Below are 25203 nucleotides of genomic sequence, written 5' to 3' on the forward strand. Positions count from 1 at the left end.
AGTTGTCTGAAATTAATAATAATTAATGTTAATCAGAGTTCTGGGTCCAGATGTACAGCCAATCAGTGCTTTCAAATTTCTCTTGGCCAATTGGGATCTTGGAAAAGAGGGAAAAAAAATCCTGACTCTAAGATCTGATGGACCTTGTTCCCACTTCTCTATATCATACTTGTTTACAGTTCAGCATGACAGGCAATCTCTTGTATCTAGTCTCAACTTTGAAAGACGGCTGTCAAATAAATAATTAGTTAAGATGCCACAATATTTACATGGCGTTAGTGATAAAATAATGATGTTACAATGAAGTGTATCAGAGCATACACTGTAAGATCAAAGAATATTCATCATCACATTGCTGAGAAAGTGTACAGTTTTATGATATATTCCCTCCTTCTTTGATAACATTGTAATACATGTCGAGTCTCCTTTATTCGGAATTCCAAAATTCAAAATAATCCAAAATTATCCACATGGGTGGCTGAGATATTGACACCTTTACTTTCAGATGTTTTAGTGCATACATACTTTGTTTTGTGCACAAAACTATTAAAAATATTGTCTCAGGCTATGTACATAAGGTCCGCACAAAACATAAAATGAATTTCATGCTTAGACATTTGGGACCCATCTCCAAGATATCTCATTATGTACATTATCAACATTTGAAAAATTCCAAAATCCAAAATAATTTTGGTCCTAAGAATTTTGGAGACTCATCCTGCAGAAAACTCACTTGATTCAACTCATACACTCATTTCCCAGCCCACCATGCTTCACTTGTTTGCCTAGATCTCTACAACTGGACTCCTATATGGCTTTTTCTCATGCCACCCATCTCTACCTTGAATCCAGACCTATTTTCTTTTCATGGTAACCCATACTTTGAGAAACCTCAATAGAAACATGCGAAATTGATTTTTGCCTTGTATGTCCAAAGTTTCTAACAGATGACATATAAGGTCTGAGAAAAGCAGGGTGCAGAATAAATCAAAGAACAGATTAAAAATTAGAGGTGCGCCTATTAGAAATCAGAGTGGGAAGGGATGAGAAAGAGACTGAAGGCAGTATGAGACACTATTTCTGTACTTTACCGTAATACAGAATGAAAGCTGGGTGTTTCTACTGACTTAGTCACAATACAACTAGACTAGACAGCTGCTTTCATATGATCAGCAATTTCCTGTCTTGTGTAGGTGGTAGCAATTTTATCGAGTTAGGAACATGAGATTGTTCATAAAACGTAGAAGTTAATATTTCCCTTTCTTCCATGTCTTTCAGTATGAACAGGAATGAATGTAAAAAATTATCCAGTCCCCCAAGTTACACTTCTATAATACTAAAAACTGTTGGCATGCAGAAAGTAAGTTATATTGAAAATATTAAATCTCTGGATCACAGAGTAAGTACTTAAAACACATACCCCAACTTAATATTTGAGCTTTTAATAATATCTATGTAGGCTTCCATGAACCACTGTGGAGTAGTAATTTGAGTGCTGGACTAGGACTGGAGACCAGGGTTTGAATCTTGCCTCAAGCCACAGAAAACTACTCAGTCTCAGAGGAAGGCAATGGTACCCCTGGGGGGGGGGGGGGGGGGGATGCCAAGAAAGCCCTGTGATAAGTTCAACTTGGGGTCATCATAAGTCAGAAATGACTTGAAGGCATACCACAACAAATGCAAGCTTTCATATATTGCTTCACTTTTTTGCCAGCAGCAAGCGTCCCTACTTTAGAAGCCCAGCACAAAAACCTCCTATGCTCCCTCAAGCAATCTCTCTCATGAACTATGGGGAAAGCATGTGTAGTGAAGCAAGAGGTACCATGACCAGCAGGGAACTTTAGGATGAGGGGAATGGGGAAAGTACTGGGAGAATAAGGTGGCAATTCTTGCCTTTGAATTTTTGCAGAAGACATCAGATAGGCACAGATGGCATATCCTGAAAAAAGACTGAAGCCAAGGTTAGAGGTTTTAGAAAATTCTTCAGAGAACTTAGAAGGGTAGAAAGGAAGAATGACTTCCTCTTCCTTCTTTCTGTACAGCACCAGCAACAAAAACAAAAACACAGGACAACAACCCACACACATCTCTTTGCCAGTTCTCCACATATGCTATAAGATTTGAAGTGGAAATAGAGGGTGTATCTACACTGTAGAAATAATGCAGTTTGACACCACTTCAACTATAATGGCTCCATTCTACAGAATCCTGGGATTTGTAATTTTGTGAAGCACCAGTACTCTTTGGCAGAGAAAGAGAAAGACTTTGTAAAACTACAAATCCATAGGATTCCATAGGATGGCGCTGAAGCACTAAAGTGATACCAGACTGCATTATTTCTACAGTGTAGCTGCAACCAGACACAAATAGATGGTAGAGTAAAATCTTACAATTGTATTTGTGAACAATTCTGTCTTCTAACCCATGCTTCTGGACTGCGTTAATATGATTACTGCATATTTATTTATTTTCCACATCTGACAATCAAAACCTGTGATTCTCTTGCTGAATTTGCTAGTCTGTAATACTTTTGATTTTATTTCTATAAGTCACATCTGTGGCCAGTAGTTAATTCTATTCTGTTGTGTGCAACATAATAGCCACATTGACATAACAATATTTTGGCTTTAAAAGTCAATGTATGACCAAAGGAAGCCAGCACACATAGCCTTTACAATACTCCCTTTGTTGCCGTAAGAAGTAAACAAACCAGAAAGTCCTCCATTAACCATAGCTTCCCATTTCATCCAAACTGAGTAACTATGGTAACAGTTCCTAACTTCTTCCGAAGATATTACCCACACTTTCCAGTTTCATCCAATAAGGAAACAGAAACTATATTACAAATCTATGTCCAAAGTCACTAATATAGTAAGAGGAAATCAGGTTGACAATTGTTTTATTGAAAACTGAAGCTTGTTAATTACATACTAAAACAAGATATTTGATGCAGTATAACTTTATTATTGGGAGTAATTCAAAGCAAACTATAAATGGATGACCTATTCATTTCTAAAATCTACAACTGAGATCCCCTTTATAATATGCAAAGAGATCTTGTAGCACCTTTGAGACTAACTGAATGAAAGAAGTTGTAGCATAAAGCCTTTGTAGACTTGGTCTACTTCCTCAGAGGCATGGAGTGAATGTTGCCCAGGAAGGACCTTTATCAGACTGTATGAATAGCCATAGAAATGCAAAAATGGTTGATATGGCAATAGATATTAATATGTAACATATGATTCTTTGTTCTCTGGTGATAAAATAAGTTGGGTTCTCCCCTTACTATTGCATATAACTGTTTTGTTTGTAATAATTCTGTATTACATTAATAATAAAAAACAACCTACAGGTACGAACACAGAAAGCAGGTCCTTAAAAACTGTATATTCTTGTAAAGGAATTTTGACTTATTGGTTATGGGTAGTATTGCAACGTATGCTACCTGATCACTCTCAGCTCTGAAAGGAGCACCCTAAGCAGACAACAGAGCTCTGTTCCATGGTTTATTTCACACGGGGTCTACCTAGGAGCACAATTTCCTCTCTTCTTTGTTCCTTTCCCAACAACCCAAAGAAACAAACATACCAAACTCTGAATTCTTTCTCTAGATGTAAGGAAAGAAACGAACCAGGGAATAAACTATGCCAGTGTTTGGATGACACACTAAGTAAACCCACCGAGCAAAGCAAAGGTTTGTTTAGCAGCTGCAGCTGCAAAGTGATTTGTGCATGACAATTTGTGCCAGGGTTCTAGCATTTCTCTGGTGTGTCAGGCAAACCAGCTCACCTTGCATACTTATGCACTCTACAAACACTTAGACCCTCCTAGCTTATTCAGTGTTAATATTGGCTAACTCTTCTGAGGCTGAGTTTTCTGGGCTGAGAGTGCATGGCTTGCCCATAGTCACCCAGTGGGCTTCCATGGTCGAGTGGGGACTCATACCCTGCTCTCTAGAGTTGCAGTCCAACCGTCAAACCACCACACCACATTAGCTCTCTTTAATATGTTTAAAGCACACCAGTATTATGTTTGGCATTTTTACTGTCTACTTGAGTTATTAACAACTCTATTATACAAACCAGAGATGACTAGTGATTTGATGGAAGCTAGTGGAGAAGCAGACTGTTCAATTAAGACAACAACTAGGGCTTAAAAAAACTAGCACTTCCACTGACAATTCAGTGTAACCTGATCAGTCTTCCATTGCCATCTTGAGTGAACTCGTTACAGGTCTTCAAAATCTCTGTGGTGGGTTGATTGAAATGGACTGCATGTAGACTAGGATTAGGCAGAAAAGAACATGTTGAAAAATAGTCTTTGATCTAATATGCAGCATGCAATGACCAAAATTTGTAGTTTATATATCTTTTGAAAAAAGACCCTCATTTAATGACCCTTGATAAATGATTTCAGAAAAAGGAAGAGTACATTTAATACAGGAACCATGCAAATTTATTTAAGATGAAATCCATTATTTTTTGCTTTGCCCTTTCAGGCACACATTCTGTTCTGCTACAATGATGGTCACATCTCAGTAGGAAAGTGCTGCTGATTAAAATCAACAATCACTCTGATATCTTCACAATGTGATAACAGTGCAACAAACAATTTAGATAACACATGAAAACATCCAGTTGAAGTGTCCTACTTTGTAGCAGCTATTCAAACTCTTAATGCAATGAGGATATATGTTTCTTTTGAAAAAGCCAAAGACTGATCTAGACTGATAAGTGATTTCATTGGCTTATTCTTAGTTCATACCCCTTTGACTAGTGAGTAGATGAATAAGCTATATTGAATTTGTACCAGCTGTACTGTCAGAAATCTGATCAAAATGGAAGAATCACACAGATTTTTATCATCTCTAAAATTATTTGTTCTGCCTATGGTACTCTTACCCTGACAGATACTATCCTCTCTCCAGCTTGCTACAACTTGCCTTTTTATTGCAAGCACAAGACTGGCATTTAGTACATATCTAGGTAATGCTTAGTGCTACGAAAATATGTGTGGTATCTCTGAGTACTTTCACGATACAGCTAAATATTGAGCACTTACAGCTGTAACCCAAATCTATATTTTTGTTGGAGGTTTTCTACATAAAAGAGGGAAAAAAGGTAACTAAGCAACCACTTTCCCTAAATACAGCCGTAGCACAGCTAAATCTGTTTCTAAGCATCAAGCCTGTACAGGTTAAGTACACACAAAATAGATGTACTGGGAGGGGTGTGTGATTCTACACAATTAAGATACATTGGATTAACATTCTTAAAGAGATGAACATAATAAGGAGACAGAACAGAAATTTCTGGCTTCTAAAGGAAGCAGTTACATGAAACAGTTCAGGGTCCCAATTGCTAGCACAGCCTCTTGTGGAGCGGCTCTACTCAGTTCATACCTTCAAGTATTATAGAACTGCAGGCTCTCTGTTGAGGCTGCATTGGATGCATTGCATTCTACCAGAAAAAAACAACAAGCAGTCGGTTTTGGAGGCGGGCAAAAATGTTTGTAGATTATACACAGAAAGTGGTTCAACAGATTGTTTTCAAATTCATCACTGCTGGTACAAAAGTTTGAGAATGCCAAGCTGACATAGGAAGTATACAAAGTGGCTTCTTCACAAGAGTATAAAATGTTTGATAGGTATTGTCTTTCTGCCCCAACAGATTTCGTTGTGGTAAAATGACACTCTTCAGTTTCTCAATTTGTATAGTATCTTTTTGGATATTAGTTGTTAGGTTCAGGGAGCAAATGTAGCACAGTATGTGTTTTGCTTTGTCCTGACAGCACTCCAACATACTTGTACATTTGTACTCCTACATGTATTTTGCTTATGTTGGAATCTAATGTGGGAATGAACAGAATGGAGGGCAGACAGGGAGCAAGTATAGCTGGCTGGCAGAGATGGGAGAGAATTCAGGGCATTAAAAGTTACATCATTTAAAGTAGACAGTAGAAAGAAAGAAAGAAAGAAAGAAAGAAAGAGTGATGAGAGATGGGGGGAGAGAATAGGAGTACCTGTGTTAATTCTGTTTTAAAATATACATTATTTATGTGGCTACTGCTGACATTATGCTGAATGGATGGAGAACCTAACTGGTTCAATGGTTCTGCACAAGTACACCGAGTAGCACGAGGTGGGACATCTCAAAATAAGCAAGGCTGAACTACTACTGTTATGGCCCCTAATGGGATGACCCAGACCCCATTTATCCCTCATGTCCATATATGAAAATGTTGCAAAACAACTTGAATGAAACAGGCTAACTGTATAGCGGTGTAGGGGTAAGCAGTGAGAATCAGAGTGGCTGGTAATTTAGAACTATGCACGACAGACAGATTCAGTAGATGTAATTTTACACATCGATGTTACTTAGTATGGAAGGAACACTTGTGGATCGTCTGCCTACAATGCAGCTTGAATTCCTATCTTGAAATATTCAGGGAAATGCCTCTTGCTGAGCTTTTTTTGCCTGTTACTCAACTGTTAGACACCCCAGGCATGGTGAAATTTCCTTGCAAGAGGAGTGGGCCCAATACTCTTCCTAGGTACATGACAGGTACAATTCTATTTATTCATCAACTTTACCCAGAATATAATCAACACTTTTACTACAGCTATAGGGCCCTAGAAGAAAGATGACAGATCAGGTTTTATTTAGTAATTCTGTAACACCATCTTTCAGATTATGGGACCTTAAATGCATACAGTATCAGCCTACATTCAATGGACCCCAGTAACACTGGAGAGATAATCCTGAGACTTCTTTAAGTGCCCTGATTCCATGCTCGGAAATTCTGGGACTTGTAGGTTTGTGAAACTTTTAGTCTTCACTGTCAGAGAACACTTGTGCCACAATAAACTACAGTTCCCAGGATTCCCTAGCACTAAGCCAAGGCAATTAAAACAGTCTCAATCTGGATAATTCTTACAGTGTGTTTTGGATCTCAGGTTATTTGAGTTGCAGCCAACCACTATGTTTTCAGAAAGGGGGGAAAGCTATTATTCCTTTATTCTATAATATATTGCTAGGTATAATCTGGTACCTACAATACATGCCAGTGACTGATTAATTCAGTCTACAAATCTGCATTTCGAAATGAGGAATGAACTGCAAGCTTTGGGGGCGGGAGGGGGGGGATCATGTCCTAATTTTCTGCTTCTTCTTCATCTCCTGCTTTTATTGTGCCACCTAACTTGACAAAGAGGTTATGAAGACCTCAAAACCTTGCATACTTTAGTGACATTTTGGTTGGTCCAAATAAGGGCATTGACCAATTGGGGATTTTGATTAATGGCTTTCTTGGTTGTAAAAATTCAAGCTATTTAATTATATGAAGCAATGCCAGAGGAGATCAGCTGAGCCAGGTATCAGCAGCAGAAATCCACTACTGATGTCAAGTACCAGGTTAAGTGTTAGTTATTGCCTGAGCACAGAGGTGGAGGCAGAAGGTCAGCATTTCAGTTATAACATTTCTTCACCTGACATCCTGACAAATACTACAGGCCTCCCAAAGCACTGCTGTCTTTCAGATTCAAGAAAGTAGTAACTGACTATTGGTAGCTATTGCATATAATACCTGGATATATCAAAATGCAGGGCATTTAACTCAATCATGAGGAGGCATTGTAACACTAAAAACATTGAAACTAAAAGAAAACAAGAAAAGTGGCCTATGTCTTCAAATGGATGGGTTGAGACTCACTGTGATACAGATGTAACAGTGGATTACCTTTCAACCATGTCAAAGAGACTTTGGAAGGGGCCTAAACATCCTTCCCATCTGATTGCGGAAGCTAATCAAGGTCAGCTCTGGTTAGTACTTGGATGGGAGATTACTAACAAAATACTAGGTGCTATATTTCAGAGGAAGGAAGTAGCAAAACCAATTGTCTCAGAAAACCCTGTTTTCATGGGGTCTCCAGAAGTCGGCACACACCTCTTCAGCCTCCCTGGTGATATTAGCATCAATGTTTACAAAATGGTTAGCATTAATATATGTAATGTAGGAACAGAACCTGAGTAAGAAAGAATAAAGTTAATAACATTTAACAATTGATGCTGATATCATGTTTCACAACTGTTAAGTGGCATGGGAAACTGACTCCACAGATTAACAAAATGATGAAGTGTGTGAACATGTAAACCAAGAGACTTTGCAGATTTGAACCTGCAAATGCTCATGGACTGTCTGGCCTAGTTGAAAGTGAGGAGAATTTAAAATATCACTGAAGACAGACCAATGCTATTTCTCCTATGACTGCATTATCATTTAGTCTCGGTAACATATTTACTTTATAAAGAGAAAGCTACCTGCTTGCTGTTACTATCCTGGCTGCTGTCACACTGTAGACTTAATGCCTATTTGTTTTAATGCAGTTTGTTTGAACTGTCATGTTGTTAGCTGCGACATCAGAGCTCTCTGACAGAGAAAGCTAAATATCTCCCAAAACCACAAATCCCAGAATTCCATAGCATTGAACCATGGCAGTTAAAGCTGTGTCAAATTATATTAGTTCAGCAGTGCAGATGCCACTCCTGTGATGTGAAATCCTCTAACAAAACTAGTATATTTCTTTCATCTGCACTGACAAAAATAGCACTTGTAAGTGTAGAAAAGTTATCCCACAGAACTGAACAAAGGAGTTTAGCATATTACTATTATTATTACTATTAAAATATCTACACCCCACCCTATATCAGAGATCTCACAGCAACTTACAGAATTGAAACAAGTTAAACAGTTTAAATCAATATAATAAATAAACTAAAAACTTATTGAAGAACAATAATAAGTTGAATACACATTCAGATGATTTAAACATTTTTAAAACTATGAACAACTGTGTTTGGGATGTGTTTAAGTGGCACTGATGAACAGGCAAGTTTTAACTTGGCACCTAAATGAAGTCAGTGTAGGCATCAGTCGGGTCTCCAAGGGGAGGGCATTCCACAATTGGGATGGCACAGCTGAGAAGGCCCTCTCCATGTCCCAACACAGTGGTAGTATTACACTAGTAGTGCACAGAGAACTCCCCCCCCCCAACAGGAGACCTTAATCCTCGGACATAACAAAACAAAACAAAACAAAACCAGGTTTAAAACTATATCACATCGACATGAAGTCCAATTTATTACTCGACTACAGGAGATATATGATGGGTTCTTGCAATTTTTTTAATTTTTAAAGTCATTTTTAAAAAATTCCTAGTTTTGAAGGGAACAGTAATGCTAAAAAACGAGGAGTTTACTTCTCTTCTGCTATTCCCTTATTATTCCATCCTCCCAACTACTATTAACCTGGAATAGGTTGAAAAATTAAATCTTTGATCTACCAAAGCACCTGCTTTCATCAGTTAAACCCCTTTCCCTTAAAGAAAGGTCTCCTAATAGGTATACTTTGGCCCTTCATTGTTCGGTGCCTTCAAGTTGTTTCTGACTTATAGTGGGGTTTTTCTAAGGTGAAAGTATGTGATTCACCCAAAGTCAACCAGTGGGTTTGCATAGTTGAGCGAGGAATTGAACCCTGGTCTCCAGACCCATAGTCCAATGCTTAAACCATTCCAATATACTGGCTCTCACTTTAGCTCTTAGTTCTGCTCAAAATTGCCAAAGTTTTTCCAAAGACGTCACAGAACATTTAAAAGGAAAGTTAATTTTGGAGTGCTTTAGGAAGGAACTATGGAGTTAATCTCCATGTCTCACCTCAATTATTTTATTTCACTAGCATCCATAATCTCTATTTATTCAGACTTTAGCTTGCTTAAATGTGGAGGTGGGAGGGGAGAAGAGAGAAAAGCAGGGTAAGAAGGGTTCTACCAGTAGAAACAGAGTAGAGCCCATGGGGACTAGAAAAAGACAGATAGGCCTGTTACAGACTGCCAAAATAAAGCTGCTTTGGGTCTCTTTGGAGGTATGCTGTTTAAATGATGCATGCATCCTAAGAATCCAGAAGCTGCACCAAAGCTGCACTCCAGTGCTTAGGAATGGAGTGTGGCTTTGGCGCGACCTCCGGACTCTTAGGACCCATGCATCATTTAAACAGCATACCTCCAAAGAGACCCGAAGCAGCTTTATTTTGGCAGTCTGTAACAGGCCATAGTTTCAGTGATGATTGGAACTGTTCCTAATGAAGGGGAGCAATGGGGAACAAAAGAACTGGAGGAAGTCCCTCACTTCCTCTGAGTCAATTAACCTGTATTTCCATGGGGTCCCAACTCATTCTTGCTTGCCACTTTCTATTATTCTGTTTCAAAATAGTGTCTAAGAAAAAAAACACCAGATGTTATAAAATCACAATGGTAGTCAGCATGTCTGTTATTATACTGAATCTACTCTTATTGGCTCAGTTATTAAAACATTAAAGAGGTTTGTATGTGATGATGAAACAAATTATATTTCAGTATCGGACACTTGGTCCAATAAAAAGGAAACTGTGCTGAGAGAACCATTTGAGCTCACATGAGTCACATGAATATTTTGGTAAGTAAGCAAGAAAAGTCACTCTTTATCTAGATTGTATGAATTCTCAGTCTTTACAATGTTAGCATCCATCAAAGGACAGCAGAAACATGGATGTTTTGCACATTATTTCTCAGCTGCATGGTTGCTGCTATGAAACTGCTTTTCATACTGTACCAACAGCCTGGATAACGTAGAACTCTTGTTGCTGCACTGCATATCCACAGGATTAACTCCTATGGAAGAAGAGTACAGATGCAGGGGGAAAGTCATTTCTTTTACATTCCCCCAATTATCTTCCTCTTACAAGAAATGCTAGAGTATTGTGGCAGTGGCACACTTTACTAATATAACATAAAAAGCAACTGTGAGTCTAACCACCAGCAGCAGCAGCAGCAGCAGCAGCAGCAGCTGCCATCACTGTCTCTCTCATCCGTAGCTTCCTATTCTGCCACCAACTGGTCCTAATTACAATGACTGCAACTGCGAGTGCCATATTCACTATTTTTACGATCCTTATTACTACATAAATAGCATATACTGTATTGTTTTATTGGTGCTTGTGACACAACTAGTTGACATTTCACAGATTCTGGCAGGACATTCCCGTTTTTTTGGCCTTCAGGAATGTCCCATCCCGCCTTTACATTATTATTACTATTACTCTTATTATTATTATTTATATAGCGCTGTATATTTATAATGACCCGTGGGTGGCTGGACTCCCAGTTCTTGCCTCTCCGCCTCGGCCTCCCTTTTCCCAGAGGCAGCGCAGCATCTATGTTTGTGTGGGACAGGCTGTACCCAGGGGGCGGGCTTCCAGCTCCTCCACCCTCATTGACCAGGCAGAGGCGGAGGAGCTTTTCCATGCAGCCGAGAGACTAGTGAGAGCTGTGGAGGAGGCAGGCAGAGAGGCGGCAAGGTCCTCCTGGGGGCGCAGCCTGGGCTTTCTGCCGCTGCTTCCCTTTCCACATGGTGAGCGGCAATGAGGCCCAGCGGGACTGGTAAACATCTTGGGGTGGCCTGGGTCAGTGGCCTAGACCCAGTAGGCCTCTTGGGGGGGGGGACTGGGGCAAAGGGGACCGCCATGCTGTTTGGTGCTTTTTAAACAAAGCCGCGGTGGTGGCGGCCTAGGCCTCAGCTGCCACTCTGGGGGGGGGGGGCTTGGGTGAGTGGTGTTGCCGTTTGGTGCTCTTTAAGCATGGCGGCCCCCTCACCCAACCACCTCACAGAGGTCTATGAGACCCCCAGGCCGTCATCACTGGCATGCTTAAAAAACCTCTTTGCCCCCGTCCACACTGAGAGGCCTATAAGCCCCAGGCTGCTCGCCCACCCACTGGTTACTGTGCTGCAAATGTACAGTAGTGGCGGCCCGATCCTTCCCTCCAGCCACCCCCAGAGAGCCCTAGAGGGCCCAGAGTGCTGCCGCCACCGTGCTTAAAGAGTGCCACATGTGGCGGCAGCCCCCATTACCCAAGCCCCCACCAGAGAAGCCTAAGAGTTGTAGGCCTCTCTGGCAGGGGCTTCGGCAAGGCGGACTGCCACCACGCTTAAAGAGCACCAAATGTGGTGGCAATCTAGGCCTCTCTGGGGGGGTGCTGGGGGAAAGGATGGGGCCGCCATTGTTGTTTATCTTGGACTAGTCACTCTCTCTGAGTCTCAGAGGATGGCAAGAGCAATCCCCCTCTGAACAAACCTTGCCAAGAAAACCTCACAATAATTTCATTTCAGGGTTGCTGTAAGTTTTCAGCTTTTAGTTGGTCATGTCCTCCATTTTTCTTGAATGTCCTACATGGGGATTTTGTCCTATATTTTGGACCAAATTTTGTCCTACATTTTTTCTGCATTTTGTCCCGGTTTTGTGGTAGAGAATTATGGCAACCCTACACACAACCAAAATGAGTTTCAAGAGCCTTTTCTGGCCACAATTTATATTATGACCATAATCAGCTCTCAACTTTCACAGGGATTAGAGGTGCAGGACTCCAGCAAATGTGGAAGAACTGAATATTTCTAACCCCAACCTTGAAACTGCATTTAACACACACAAAGGATACCTGTTGATGGGATGGCTGGACCTGGCTACATGCACATTCCATCTTGTTCTCCCTCGCTTGGGTGGAGGAGGATGGGATGGAGTAAGGGGCGGGAGGAGGAAATAAGGGCACACCCATCCCATTCCCTTGAGAGAATGCACCTCCCCTCCTCGTGCTTCCCCCCATTGCCTGTGTGAGTTATTTCCTCCCAGCAACCTCCACAATGCAAAATCCAGACCCCATTCTCAGATCTATTCATTTCAGCTATGTCTTTATTTGGGTTTCCACAGGGCCAGTACAGATGGGCGCTTTGCGCTGGCCTGGGCCCAAAAGTACGGCTAGGAAGGGCTGGGTGTCCACACACTCCCAGCCCTACTATCGGCGCCCATGTGTCATGTTGGCACCCCCTGTTTACACAGGGTGCACCATGATGACTCACAGGTATCAGAGCACCCAAACAGCGCTCCGTGCAAGGGGCATTATCATGGCGCACAAGTACCATATTGGCGCCCCTTCCAAGAAGCTGCTTTTGGCAGCTTCCTTTTTGCTCCCGAGAGGGACTGGATTGTTGCTGCGGCATCTGGTCACCAGGGCAAAAAGTGGTGGCTGGAGGTCACCCGTCTGTCGAGCCCAACAGTCATACTTCTCTGCAGCTCCATTTCTCCACAATTTGCACAATTATTATTTTTCTGATTCCCCCTACTCTCTCTCTCCTTCTCCAACATCATCTTCTTTCAGTCTCTTTAATTTAATTAACCCCCCCCCCATTGCCTTTAAGGGCAGAGCCCTATTTCTGTTCTCCCCCTTCTATATTCTTCACCAAGTTCAGTGACAACTCTTTTTGAACTCTCTAGGCAGGGTTGTATCACGGAAATAGACAGAAGTGGGTCCAACAAAATGGAAGGTGGCTGCAACAAACTGCTTCAATAAAGAGGGAAGAGAGGACCAAAACAAACATTCTCCCTACCCTACCCTTGAACTCTGGGTAGGTTGTAGATGGGGGGGCGGGGAGGATGCTGTTTAATTGCAACTCATCTTCAATTTTAGACAACAGAGTTTCACAAAGATGATTTCACAAAAGACATTGGAAAGAGACAAAAACTATGGGTTACTGGATTTCCTCTAGAGGACTGCGACCCATCCATAAGTCTTCATTCTGCAGATCTCTTCAATTTTTACACAATTCCAACTGGGAGATCAAAGTGTCACATAGTTAATAAGTCGGCTGCACTACTAAAATGTTCCAATTTGTTGATCTTAACACAAATGCTCTTGGGAAGTTATGAATTATGAGGTGTGCCTAGTGAGCTTATAGAGCAGAGCCTTTCAAGGAAGAACTGTGGTTGTACTTCCCCCAAAGCACTTCTCTTGAAATGCAACCTTATAATGCTATTATAAAGGGTCATTGCCATTTTCTTACATGCTCAAAACAAGCATTTTGGAGACATGAGGAAATTCACCATAATACTGTTAATTTCCAGCTAATTCACATTACTGCACATGAAAGGAGATGAGTCTCACAAAGCTCTAGTGATTATTTTTTTGTATGTATAGGGCAGTGAAGGTGAACCTTTGCGAGGCCGAGTGCCCAAACTGCAACCCAAAACCCACTTATTTATTGCAAAGTGCCATGTCCCTCTGGCTTTCTAGTAACAAACTCTGGTAAACTCTGTGCTGGGATGATGTCACATGTGCCCACAGAGAGAGCTCTGAGTGCCACCTCTGGCACATGTGCCATAGGTTCGCCATCACTGGTATAGGGCTACCATGAAAATTAAACACCTCTAAAATAAATACAATTATTTGTCCCACTATGAGTACTACAACTATTTTCTAAGAATCTGTTTCTCCTTTCAGCTTGGAAACATCTTTCTGGATTGCTCTTACAAATCTTGTTTTGAGATCACTTTCCTCAAGCATTCTTGAGGAAATGCTACTACCTTATTTGTCATAAAAGCAGGAATTCACTTTATTACTTGAAACCTAAAGAACAACAAAAAGATCCAGCCATTTAAAATGGTGCTTAAAATGAAACATCAGGTAAATGTACTCTATTTTCTACAGAGTGTATATGGTGAGGTATTCGGTTGTGTCACCAGATAGACACAGAGATGCGGTCAGCAAAAAATGAGGACAGTGATGGAAGATTAATTTGAGACTATATGCCAGAAGTACATGGTGGGAATGGAGTATCTGGGTAGAGAAAGTAAGATTTGTAGACGTCTGAGGTAGTTGAAGATGTGCAAGTATGGAGGCCACCAGTCTTGCAAGTTGTGAAACCATTGGAGCATCATCAGAGAAAGGGATAAAGGAAGTTCAGATCACCGAGTACCCAAGATCATTGGGCCAAAGAAAGGAGTTGGGCATACAGATCCAGATAATTATAGAAAGGAGTGTGATTGTTGCTGTGTGCCTTCAAGTCGTTTCCCACTTGTGGTGATCCTAAGGTTTCTTGACAAGATTTGTTCATAGCAGGTTTGCTTTTGCCCTCCTTTGAAGCTGAGAGGCCAAGGTTACCCCATGGGTTTCCATGGCCAGGTGGGGGTTCAAACCATTGTCTCCAGAGTCCTAGCCCAATGCTCAAACAACTATACCCCACTGACTATCATAAAAAGGATTACAGTGCTTAAATATATTGGTAACCAGTATAGTACAGGAAACTTATGATTCCAAGTTTCCTGCACCATGTTTTAGAATATATTTTAATCTCATTTCAATATAACTCAGCACCCTTTATTCAAATAGGAAGAGTGTGCTGCCTGTCAGATGATTAGCTTCAGAATCATAATCCGCCTTAAGTCCCATTGTGGGAGAAAGGCAGGATATGCATCCTTGAAATAAAATAAATAAATAAATGAATAAATAAATAAATAAATAAACAAACTCTGTATTTAAAGTTTTACAAAATATTTACCTGAATATGCTAGGGCGGCCATGCAATCATTCCTTAAAGGTACAAAACGGGTGCATCTGCTATAAAGCATTACCTGTTTTAAAGGCACCCAGGAAGAATTAATTTTGAATAAACATATTTTGTCCCTATTGTTACTCTAGACTAAGCATAGGAAATACACCAAATTTTTAATAAAGCTGCACACCAGTAAGTATACTGAAACTCAAAGTCTGTTTTTAAAAAGTGTACATTACCCATAAAATAGTATTTATATACATGACTGCAGACTCTTCAAAGCTTGAAAATGTAATCACTTTATCAAAGCAACAGCAATACCTGTTTTGATGCATGGTATAATATAGTTTTTAAAATACTTATGAGCAGGTACCTTAAAATTAAATGTAATAGCCAAATAACTTCGTCCTGTTTACAAGAAATGCCCCAAACATGTCAGAACAGCAGTCTATGAGATATGCTCTGGGACTTTCTTTGGCAGCCTCCACTACAATCTTCTTTACTTAAGGACTGTAATTATTTCCTTTCATCTGGCAGGAGGAAAAAAGTCAAACAGAAAACTACTTCTCAGTCATGTTCAGACATGCATATTTCCCCCCTTTACCTACATCTGAGCTACTGTGGTCCAAACTTTCCAATCTATTTTCTCTTCCCAACTCACCTCTTAGCCTAAGCCTCTTCCTCACAAGTATCACATTTAACTAATTTTGGCAGCTTGAATAGATGAATAGACGTAATACATGGTACTATTAGACATAAATCTAAAGAAAGATGTGTTGGTAATTGTTATGACCCACTGGTCTTCTGTGTTGTTTCAATGGTAATTAACATGCCCAGTTATTTAACAGTACCAGACAGTTCTCTCTGCCCCATCTCGAGTAAAACACTACTTCTCTGTTCTTTAATCTGATGGGCATTATACGGGAGTACATGCAGCTCAGTACAGTGGACCCTTGTTATACGCTGGGGTTTGGTTCCAAGATCCCCCGTGTATAACAAAATCCGTGTATGCTCAAGTCCCATTAAACATAATGACATAGCAAAATGGTGTCCCTAATAAAAAATGGAACATCAAGGTAAACTTATACTTTTTTGGAACATTTTCAAACCGTGTATGCTTGAGTCCGTGTATAAAAAATCCATGTATAAGAAGGGCCGACTGTACTGCTAAAAGCAGTTTTCTTTCTTAACAATTCACAGGAAGAGCTATCCAGATTATACAACATTTTGTTTAAAAACATACCTTTCAAAACACTCCTTAATGCCATGCAGATTTAACATGCTTCCTCTGGTCCATGCTCTCCTGCACTGTATTCCATAGCCCTACTTTCAAATGTGTATCAAAATGCTATGGCACAAAAAGGGGGGATGCCTGGCTAAGGGCATGATACAACCACCCCTCTCAATACATTTGAAAGAGAGGGGCCTATCAAACCCTAGCCTTGCTCAAGAGATAAACCAGACTTATTATCCACATGCCACTATCACAAGAGTCTTCAAAACTGGTCTATGAGGAGAGCAATGCAACTAGACTCCAATCTGCTCCTGAGCAATGCCATGCCCAGAGCACACAGTTCTGATAGACACACACACTGTCTCTGCAGAATGCAGGCAGAGAGCCTTCCTACTAGATAGATAGATGGTCCAGTGACCTTTGGCTGTTAAGAGAGCTGGGTAAGGAGCGGATCTGTTGTAGCACGGGCTTCCTAGGCATTCCTTGCATTCCTGCACTATCTGAAAGCTCCAGGAACAAACAACGTGTCCCCCTCCCACACACAGGCACACACCTGCCTTCCCATTCGCCCAGAGCGCCAACAGCTTCCGTCCACACACACACACACCGCTGTCTGTCGCACTCCTCAAACATTAAGCCAAAACGGCAGGCAGCCACTCCTGCTGCTTGCTCCCTGCCCATCTTCCCCCTATAGGGTGACTGCAGTGGGACAAGAGTTGTGGGTCTGCTACTGAGGAAACCCAAAGCAGGGAGGAAGGGAATGGGAGAAAGAGGGGGGAAATATATACCACAGGCTTTCTGTGGCTTCCCTCCTCCAGCCCTGGCTGCAAGTGGCTCTAACAAGCAAATGGGAGAAATACAAGATGGGGGCGAGGTCGAGTGAGGGTAGACTCTGCAGGTTAAGAAAGAAGGATTTAGAGGGCCAAGAAGACTGGGAAGGGGGAACTGCCAGTTTAACCAGGAAAACAAGAGGAAGGGTAGCGGCTCTTAAAGAGACTAAAGAAGCAGGAAGAAATGCCTTCAATGACAAAGGTAGAGAGGAAGGAATGGTAAAGGAAACAGCAGGCTTTGAGAGACATGCAAAAGGCATGGAAAAGAACCAAATGGGTTTGCACAGACAGATGGAGTGCAATCTTGCTGGGTTCAAGAAATGGGGGGGGGGGGAGTACAGAGGAGAAAAAAAGGTACCCAAAAGACAACATTAGTCGCAGGATAAAGAGTGAAAAGCTTCACAGAAATTAGAAGACATCTCTTTTGATGAGAGACCAAAAATAAAAAGGGAAGGAATTTTTTTAAGGTAATGTTCATGGAGTGAAGGACATTCAATAAGGCTCTTGATGAGAAAGACTGGGAAGTTAAAATGAGAGAATAAGAATGGAGGGAGGATTTTTAGGGGAGATAAACATCTTGAGATATTGAGGGGAGGCAGTTATCTCAGAACAAATGGATGATTTTAAGTAAGAGATTGCTCATGCAGGATGCTATTTTCTAGAAAAGACTTGTAGGGCACTGTATAGGCTGGCACCTATTTAAATCAGGAAGCCAAACTATGCAAGGAAGGGCAAAGGAGGCAAGGAATAGGAGGAGGCGGTGGAATCTGCATAAAGGAAGTTGTTACACAGAAAAAGGAGAACTGAGGTGGAGCCCGCTTACCAAAAGAAGGAAACTGATGGGAAAGGGCACCCTGAGGGTACAAGGGAGAGAAGAGTTGTTGAAGGATGGAATATTTTAGGGCGGTTAAGATAAAGAAGGCAGAGGTATTCCTTTTTTGTGGGGAGGATGATATAAACCAACAAGAAAGGTTACTTAGAGGGTAAATGCAAGGATCTGTAGGGGGAAGAAAGTGAAGGAAAGGAGGCAAGGTAAGCAGTGATGTTCTTAAGGGTAGGCAGGGATGCATAAGCCACAAAATGAGAAGCAGAAGGGATGGATGTCGGTGGCCAAACGAAGGAGGGGGAGGCCAGGCTGACCAGAGGCCCTCCTTTTCCAGGACACACATCCTACACTTCAACCTTCTCCGTCCAGGAAGAATCCCCAAATGCCCTCCAGTTTGAGCATGACCAAGGAGCATGAATTTACATTTCTATGAGTGTTTTTAGCGTATTTATTTGGTCATGCCTTCTTCCATTTTTCTTGAAGGTCCCACATTTTGCGGTGCCTGGTTCTCCTTGTGGTGAGGACCCCGGTCTCCACACATTTCTATCACGAGGAGGGGATCTTCATGGAGCTGGGCAACTTTTGTTTTTAAAAGGATGTAGCTAGGAAGCATGGGGGGGTGGGTTCCAGAGCTCCCCTCATTCCTCCGTCTCCCCCTTTCCCACCCTCACAGAGGGAAGTTGTTCAAAGAGGAGGATGCAACAGGGGACGATGGTAGTGGGAGTGGGGCAGCAAGGAGGAGGGAGAGTCTCTGACAGAGTTTGGAAGGTGGTGGTGGTGGGCCAGGGTGACCAGAGGAGATCCTCCTCCTTTTCCAGGACCTGTCCTCCATTTCAACCTCCTGTTCAGGAAGGAATCTCAAAGTGTCCCCCACTTTGAGCATGACTAGGGTGACCAAAGGACTTCCTTCTTCTTCTAGGACCTGTCCTCCATTTCAACCTCCTATCTAGGAAGGAATGCCAAAATGCCCTCCACTTTGACCAGGGTGACCAGAGGTGGTCCTCTTCCTTTTTCCATTTCAGCCTTCTGTCCAGGAGGGATCCCAAAACGTCTTCCATTTTGAGAACGACCAAGAAGCATGAGTATGCGTGTTTTGAGCTTATTTATTGGGCCGTGTCCTCCCTTTTCCTTGAAGGTGCTCCACTTTGTAGTGCCTTCTCTTCCTTGGAGGTTATGAGACCTGGGCTGGGCAGCCTCTGAGGGAGGCAACAAGGAGGAAGAGTTTGGAAAGTGATGGTGGTGCTGGACCAGAGGTCTTCTTGTTTGGTCCCCCCCCCAGAACCGGTCCTCCATGTCCACCTCCTCTATCCAGGAGGCATTCCCCCAAAACGTCCTCCATTCTGAGCCTAAGAAGCATGGATTTACACTCCTGTGAATGTTTTGAGCCTCTTTATTGGGTCATATCCTCCATTTGAGGTACTTTCTCCTTCCTGGCGGTTATGAGGGCCTCCAGTCCTCCCTCAGAGGCCCTCCTTTTCCAGGACCTGTCCTCCATTTCCCCCTCCTCTCTCCAGGAAGAACCCCCAAAACGTCCTCCACTTTGAGAATGACTAAGAAGCAGGAATACCAGCGTTTTGAGCTCATCTATGGGGCCGTGTCCTCCTCCTCTCCCCACATCCTCTGCCCAGCAGGAGCCCCCACAAAAGCCTGGCTCAAAGAGGCATGGGTTTACATTCTTAGGAGTGTGTTTTTGAGCCTGTTTGTTGGGGATCGTGTCCTCCATTCCCCCTCAAAGGTCCCCACTTCTCCCTTCAAAAGTCCTCCATTCCTCCCCACAAAGGTCCTCCGAAGCATGGGCATCCATTCCTGGGTGAGCCTGTCTGCTGGGGCCGTGTCCTCCATTTCCCACCCTCGAAGGTCCTCCATTTTGGAAGGGGAGCAGCCTTCGAGGGAGTTTGGGAAGAGCCAGAGGCGGAGGCGACCCACCTGGACCCGTTCCCTCCCCCCCTCCTTCCCTCACTTACCGCGGGGCTGCTGCTGGGGCTCCGGAGGCCGTCCTCGCTGGGCGCGGAGGGGCCGCAGCCTCCCCGCCGCGAGGGGGGCCCTACCCGGGGCCGTCCATGCCCGCGGTGTTAACGCCGCCGCCGCCGCCGCCGCCGCCACTGAGGAGCCCAGCAGCGCCCTCCTTCTTCCTTCCCTTCCTTCTCCTTCCCTTCCCGCCCCTCCGCGATGCTCCCTCCCGCCACCTCCTCCTCCTCCTCCGGACGTCAACAAGGCGCCCTGCCCTGAGCCTCGCCCCGATTGGAGGAGCGCGCCGCGAGACGCCCCGCCATTGGGCCGCCCGCAGTGTCAAACCAGCCAATGGCGGGCCCCGCTGGGGGTTGCCAAGGTTACCGATGCTGCTGCTGCTGCTGCTGCTGCTGCGAGGAGGAGGAGAGCCGAGGGCCAAGAGGAGGAGAGGAGCCGCAGTTGCTTCAGGTCAGGATGAGGGGACGGTTGGGTCTCTCTCTCTCTGACTGAGGGGGACAAAATGGCGGCACAGGTGTCCGCTTACATTCATAGCATCATAGAGTTGGAAGAGACCCCAAGGGCCCTGATCCAGTCCAACCCCATTCTGCCATGCAGGAACTCTCAATCAAAGCATCCCCATTGACAGATGGCCATCCAGCCTCTGCTTAAAGACCTCCAAGGAGGGAGACTCCACTACACTCCAAGACAGTGTGCTTGAACAGCCCTGACTGCCAGGAACTTCCTCCTAATGTTGAGGTGGAAGCTCTTTTCCTGGAGCTTGCATCCATTGCTCCATGTTGTATTCTCTGGAGCAGCAGAAAACAAGCTTGCTCCCTCCTCAATACGACAGCCCTTCAAATATTTAAACAGGGCTACTTGTACCCCATTCATCGTTTTAGAGAGTGGTTTGAGCCGTCGGACTGTGACTCTGGAGACTGGGGTTCGAGTCCTGGCTCAGCCATGGAAACCCAGTGGGGTGACCTCCTTGGCCGGGTCACACTCTCTCAGCCTCAGCATAAGGCAATGGCGAACCTCCCTCTGTACAACTCTTGCCAAGGAAGCCCCATGATAGGGTCGCCTTAAGTTTGGAACGACTTGAAGGCACACAACAATGAGTTGGGGTTTTGCTTGGCAAGGTTTGTTCAGAGGAGGTTTGCCATTGCCTTCCCCTGAGGAAGCTGAGAGAGTGTGACTTCCCCCCAAGATCACCTCAGTGGCCAAACTGGGACTCTGCCCTGGTCTCCAGAGTCACAGTGCCAACACTCAAACCACTACACCACACTGCTTTCCATGCAGCTTAAGGAGCCCTGGTGATACACTGGTTAATTATTATTATTATTATTATTATTATTAATATCCCACCTCTCTGGAGCACAACCAGAGTGGCTTACAGTCAAAACAATACAATTCCATGTCCCAATATCCCACCCCCTTAAAATAGCAATTAAACTGTACTCACTTAAAACATACCTTAAAAGACGCAATCAATCAACAGTGGCTATAGCATGGTTCCAGGGAGTAGTAGGTTCAGATGTTCAGATTCTTTAGCCTGTACTGCAGCCACTCACTCACAAACCACAAGGTTGCAAGTCCAATACCAGCCAGGGCTCAGGCTCGACTCAGCCTGGCATCCTTCTGCACATCACTAAAATGAGTATCCAATTTATTGGGGGCAATTAGCTTACACACGTTGTAAACTGCTTAGGGAGTGCTTAAGTGCACTGGTAAGCTGTATAGAAATGTACTTGCCATTGCTATTATTCTCAGCTATTGCATTGTAGCCCAAAGCCACCATACCTTTTGTACATTCATATTTTTCTTCTATGAGAGCATTTCCTCTGTGGCCCATGGTTTTCTCAGCAAATGGCCATGTTGACAAATGTGTGTGTGTGTACAGTGGGTCCTTGTTATCCGCTGGGGTTTGGTTCCAGGACCCCCTGTGGATAACAAAATCCGTGGATGCTTCAGTCCCATTAGAGATAATGGAAAAGGAAAATGGTGTCTCTAATATAAAATGGAAAATTTGGAATTTATACTTTGTTTTTAATATTTTCAAGCCGTGGATAAAAAGTCCACGGATAAGGAGGGCCGGCTGTATGTATGTATGTATATTTAAATATATATATAAATAATGAAAGTGAAGTTTTTTGTGGGTTTTTTGGGGCTATGTGGCCATGTTCCAGAAAAGTTTCTTCCTGACGTTTCGCCAGCATCTGTGGCTGGCATCTTTTTATTATTTTCCAGTGAGCCAGGTACTAGCACTATTTTTCTACCCATTGGATCCATTCTTTTCTGCTATTACATGTGCCACAGCTGGCTGGTTGAAAAATTCATTTTCAATTGATAAGTATGATATATATATATACACACACACACACACACACGAATAATTATGTTATTTTTGTATGGCGGTTTCTTATTTTTTTAAAGTCATGTGACCAGATGCAGGTGGTGTTGTGAAGTTCATTTTTTCTTGTTGGTGTACTGCTTTCCCTCACTGTTCTTGATAATTTGCTGTTCAAGATGCTAAGAAGTTGCTGAATATATTTGAGTTGTAGCTACTTTGTTCTTAGTAATAATAATAATAATAATAATAATAATGCTTTATTTTTATACCGCTTTTCTGAGGTGATCAAAGCGGTTCACAGAATCATTTAAACTTACACATCATAAAAACAACCTCACAAAAACCAATGAAAATCGAACAACATGCAATAAAGACAAGCAAGATGGCGGTCGGGAGGAGGGCTTGTCTTCTTAGCAGGCAGAGGCCTATTGTTGCTGGCCTGCTTCTCTCCCCCTCAAGATGGCCGTCGGGAGTAGGGCTAAATCCACTGTCAGATTAAACATTAAATATTCACAAGCTTAAAAAAAGAAAGAGGAAATGCAGCGGAGAGGGAAGAGCTTCCAGCAAAGCAAAGTAGGGAGAGGTACTTGTTTAAGAACAAGATGATGTTACAGGAATACCAGAATGTCCTGCTTTTCATTTGTGGAATGTTGGAGGCTATGCAGTATGTTTATGGCATAGGTTTTTGACTTGGCATTCATGCCTTTCTGCTGCAGTAATGCCATTACTATGCACTAACCACTCCAGGCTGGAAGAATCTCAGGCACCTGGTTACCTAAATATTTGATAAAAGTGCTTAAGAACTTTAAACATGTTTGGAAACTGCAATCGGGATTGGTGTGCATAAGATGACACTGGAAAAGATGCTGTTGTAGTGAACTGCAAATAAGGGAGAAATACTGTATTTGTGTTTCCTTGGCTGTGGAATATTAGATGTGGCAGAAGCCTGGGAATATTAAATATGCCACTACCAGGACAGAGATTGCAGTGAAACACCTCAGATATGTCATTTGGGACACATGGGTATTGCCACCCATATATGAAGTGATTAAGGGGGTGGTGGGTTCTCCTGGCATGCTGCCCAGAAGAGCTGTTCTGTCAGACCAAGCAGCAGGTTTTCTATCTGGGTTGGACTGGTCATGTCTACGGATTGCCTTCCAACTTCTCTACTTCAGACCAATCCCTGGACATGAATCTGGAGGTCCCTGTATGACCCCTCCCCAATCTTACTGAACCCATGTTCTTGCCATAAATTGCTTGGGAGGTAGCCTATGATTCTTGTTTGCTGTAGTGATTCCTGGCTTTGGCTGAGTGGTTAACTTGCAACTTGAGTTCATATGCTGGGAGCTGTTTCTCATTGCTCTGTTTGGAGAGAGATTGAATGTGAAAGGTATGCAGAAGACAAGAACAACTCCCCTTCACTTTGAGACTCAGATGTTCATCTTCCATCCTCTGTTTCAGTGTCCAGTCCTCCAGATATTTTTGGACTATAACAGTCAGGATCCCTTGCCATTGGCAATAATGGCTAGGATGGGAGCTACAATCTAGTGAGTTCTAGAGAGCCACATCCCCACCCAACATCATAAAGTGAACCATCACTGAAGCTTGCTGTTCTCCATGTGGCCATCCTTATTACATGTCTTGGGCCTTCTCCTTTGTTGCTTAGCAATAGAAAGTTTCCCTCCCTGTATGGGTATTGACTTGTTATCCCAGCAAGATGTGTATGTGTGTGTGGTGATGAAGGCCAACATTGTGTAGTGCTGGACTGAGAGTCTGGGAGACCAGGGTTCAAACCTCACTCAGCAACATGAACCCACTGAGTAACCATGGACAAGTCATACTTTCTCAGCCTTAAAGGAAGACAATGACAAATCTTTACTGAATAAATCTTGCCAAGAAAACCCTATGGTAGGATCACCATAATAAGTTAGAGTGAGTGTCAAGGTAAGTGAGCAACAGCAGCAGCAATAAAGGTGTACAAAGAGTCTAGTGTTTTCCTGAGTTCCTTCATGTTAAGGCTTCATGTTGCTGTCTTTGCCAATGCAAGTCCATGGGCATTGATTTCAGATACATCGAGAGCATATCTCTACTTTTCACACTGTTCTTGGATCCTTTCCTGCTGTGACTGAGCCAGACCTTGAGTAAGATTTATTTAAAATTAACAGATTGCTGCTAGTTTGTTAACATTGTCATTGGCAAGTTCAAAATATTTTACTTTGATCATTAAAACACTAGCACCTTTAATAATGCTTAAAAGTTCAAGTTATTTTGATTCTTTATTTTGGGGACAGTGTGCCATCTTGAGTCCTTTTACATTCATTTCATTTAACGGTTAACAGGTTTTATCTATGTCAGCACAATGAATTAATTCCATAGATTTGTCAACATTTTTATGTTTTCTCCTTAATGATTCAGTGCTACTGTGTTAATGTTAATACTAGTCTTTCCAAGCTCAGGATAAGCACATCATGGATACATGGGCTTTTCTGCTGATGTAGAAGCACAATTCCACTATTGCTGCTTAACTGAAGTATAGGTTTGTTGTGTAATTTTTCTACTGTCCTTTAATAAATCTTTCTTTAGGAAAGATTCCAAGTGGTTACTTT

The 25203-nt window shown here is 42.7% G+C and overlaps 2 protein-coding genes across 4 annotated transcripts in view; one reads left to right on the forward strand and one right to left on the reverse strand.

The window, feature by feature from the left end:
• The window catches only part of PKP4 (plakophilin 4), a 156936-nt gene extending 136539 nt beyond the window's left edge, over positions 1-20397 (reverse strand). The window contains exon 1 of the mRNA XM_089519966.1: positions 20265-20397. The gene's annotated coding sequence lies outside the window, so the exon portion shown is untranslated. The remainder of the gene's footprint in view (positions 1-20264) is intronic.
• A 271-nt stretch (positions 20398-20668) lies between these two features.
• Positions 20669-25203, forward strand: part of CCDC148 (coiled-coil domain containing 148) — a 147540-nt gene continuing 143005 nt past the window's right edge. For 2 of the 3 annotated variants that reach the window (XM_089519974.1, XM_089519978.1), the window contains exon 1: positions 20669-20718. The gene's annotated coding sequence lies outside the window, so the exon portion shown is untranslated. The remainder of the gene's footprint in view (positions 20719-25203) is intronic. The other variant, XM_089519977.1, reaches the window with a different exon arrangement.

This window comes from Sceloporus occidentalis, unplaced genomic scaffold (genome assembly GCF_023333645.1).
Source record: "Sceloporus occidentalis isolate IW3139 unplaced genomic scaffold, rSceOcc1.0.p SCAF_4, whole genome shotgun sequence".
Classification (NCBI taxonomy): domain Eukaryota; kingdom Metazoa; phylum Chordata; class Lepidosauria; order Squamata; family Phrynosomatidae; genus Sceloporus; species Sceloporus occidentalis.